The 3,228-nt window shown below is 26.6% G+C and overlaps 1 protein-coding gene across 6 annotated transcripts in view; it reads left to right on the top strand.

Moving 5' to 3' along the window:
* Positions 1 to 3,228, top strand: part of LOC106679912 (homeotic protein antennapedia) — a 419,490-nt gene that overhangs the window by 297,721 nt on the left and 118,541 nt on the right. The window lies entirely within an intron of this gene.

The raw sequence follows: 3,228 nt of genomic DNA, 5'->3' as shown, positions 1-3,228 counted from the left end.
TACACACAGTTAACACCATACCTAATTATTAATTTTATTATTTCTATTATTCAATTTAGAATATTTTTGAGTTTCATAATCATAATAATTCATAATCATAATACCTTTAAAATTATATTTTATCAGTTTACCGGCATTTGTAATATCTCGTAAATAAACCAACTGATGTTTATTTTTACCTGAAAATCTCATAGAGAAAAAACAGCCAAAAAATGTCCTTATTATGCGAATTAGATGAATGATAAGTTTGAATGAGAACTAATTTATATAATGTTAAACCTTACAAAGATACTCGCATGAGAATTCATACTGGAATTAATTAATTAATTAATTGAATTGTAAATTAAATAATACAAAGAAACACTTTTTCGCATTAATTGAATAATTTTATCAACGCTTCCCCGCACTTTGGTTGCGTCACCTTCATTATATAATCAATCACCTGTTTAATAAAAAAATTACTTTCATTTTTCATTTTACTATTGTAAAAACTGAAATGAAGAAATCTTATTTATTATTTATTCATGTCTTTTTTTTAGTGATTCGTGCTATAAGACATGGAGTAACAACTATTTTTATATTTTTTTTTCAGTGCCATCAACAATTACTGTGTGAAAGATATTTTATCTTTATTATAAAAATGTTCATATGTTTAAATTCAAAAAGAAATCTATATAGAAAAATAAAAGTTGTTTTCTTATTGTTTTTACTTGTTTGTTCCTTAAATAATTTATACGATTTAAAGCAAATTAAAATTACGCAATAACTCTAAATTATTATATCATATCATTATATTTTATAAATGAATTAAATAATTAATTTAGACGGCCACAGACGGAGATAGTAAATAGGAACAGTAATTTAAAAATGATCAATTTAACATCCCATTATATTAGTTATTTATGATTATTTTTTTATAATTTCAGTTATATTATTCATATTGGCTATACAGAATAGTTGTATATTTTGAGTTGTTTTTAACTTTCAAAATTGTTATTATATCTATCTGCAATAAATGAACCTATTAAATTATGGTCGGATATTTTATCAATGTGGTTTTTATTGATTCGTGCGATAAGACTACGAGTAAAAACCATTATTATTTTCAGCGCCAATCGACAATTACTGTGTGAAAGATATTTATCTTAGCATGTCAATAATTTAGTTCAGATAAGCATAAAATGAACAATATTATTCTCCTTCAAAGTCACTGTCTCATCAACTATTCCGATGCTACACGGCATTTCTCCGAGTTCCCAGAGGGTCTCTAAGCCTAGGATACGACTGATTTCGCATTTCCGAGGATATGGTAATGGGCGGGCTTTTGCAGCCGTAGCGGTTCATGTTAATTACGAGAACGCATTATTTATAAGTTGCCATCCTCGTACAAGATTTATTGCCCAACAACTTCCCATGAGCACTTTTTGTGTCTCACTCCAACTCCTAGATTAGAATAAAATTTTACATTTTCGCCTGAATGATCTTCGTTTTACGAGTGTAGGTATGAGGCTGAAAAAGGCCACCTAAGATCTGAGAGCGGACATGAATTTCTTCAACATTCTTCAAACTCAAATTAATAATTGTTCATCCATTAATTGTTTTACTAGTGCTACTAATGGAAAAAAAATTTATTTTCAAAGCAAGTCATACCAAGGAACACAAAATAAATGGTTTTTCAATTACTAAAAAATAATTCTTGTACTTAATTCAATAAATAATAAATTTAATGCATTGTAATTTTTTTTTAAAATAAATAATTCAAACTCTATCCATTATAGTCTCAAAACTTTTTATTTCTCTTATACGTCCAACGTTTCGGCCAATTCGGCCATCTTCAGGGACGAGATAAACGATTTAATTTAATTTATTGCATTATTTAGAAAAATCTATACATGAAAAAAATGAATATTATTATTTTATAATTGAGAAATGACAAAAGAATTTAGTGGAAAAAAAATTGGAATATTTTATTAATATTTAAAATTACTGTATACATTGATAGTAAAAAATTTATCTACACAGAATATCATGTATATTTATTATATACGTTTAATTTTGATAGAAGCTCAACTGACAAACATTTCTAAATAATTAATGGTATTCACGACAGTATTTTGTAAGGATTTTTTTAAAAAAAATTTTAGTAGTCCGAATAGTCTATAATTAAGTATATTTTTAAAAATCAGTAGAATTCATTGAAATATTTTCGAGGTATATATATAAATTATAAATTATTTTAACTTTATTATCAAAATGGATAATGTAACAATGATAAATTAACAATGTATTGCAATCAATTATTAGGTTACATATGTTAATAATAATTAAATAATTCAATTTATATTATTATCTGCTGATTAATTCCTATCGGTGATGTAAGATGAAGATAAATCAGATAAACATTTTATAACAATTAGAACGGAATGGTCAGGGTTGCAGTAAAAAATAAAACAACAAAATGATTTTAAATATTTTCGTTTTACTTTTTCAGAAATTCTTACTATCTCCTTCTAATAGTACTGTTGATTATCCTTATATAATAATTTTGTATATATGTATAAAAAAAAAAAAGTTAGCTCTGTATATAACAACGATTATTATGACCGGAATTGTTCTAATGGCAATAAATATACTTCCATATTTAGAACGTTATAAATAAATGTAGGAAACCGGTTTTCCAAAAGGTTTTCTACCTAGGGTTTTCCAAAAGGTTTTCCACCATCGGAGTATTCCAGATAAAGGGAGAGATCTCCCAGACGGGGAGCTCGGACTCATATATTATGTATGTGGCTTCCCATCTACATACTCTGGCTGACATCATTACCGTCCTCCCGGGAGACCTTTTACTTCTTCTGGCCACGTCAATTTGGGAGTCCGTCTCAATAAATTGGCGGCAGACTCCTATCTCCTTGTCCGACCCTGCTACAAACGAGCTAGAAGAAGAAAAAAAATAAGCGGAATCTGTGTTCTGTGGATCGGAAGAAGTAATTTTTTACCATTAGTAAATAGCTTTAGCCAAAAGTTATTATTATAGTTATAGTTATCTTATGAGTATAATAATGACTGGGTATATATAATGACTGTTCATATTTATATACATAATAATTATACACATAATAATTGATATTTATTTCTATTTTTATAACGTTTTTTGTCATTAGTAATATAAGTATAATAAAATCTATTTTATTTAAGATAATAAAATCGAACAATTATAAATATCATTAG

This window comes from Halyomorpha halys, unplaced genomic scaffold (assembly GCF_000696795.3).
Source record: "Halyomorpha halys isolate HHAL.00 unplaced genomic scaffold, Hhal_1.1 Scaffold15.1, whole genome shotgun sequence".
In the NCBI taxonomy this organism is placed as follows: domain Eukaryota; kingdom Metazoa; phylum Arthropoda; class Insecta; order Hemiptera; family Pentatomidae; genus Halyomorpha; species Halyomorpha halys.
Note: the sequence above shows the minus strand (reverse complement) of the source record. Positions and strands in the feature narration are given on the sequence as shown.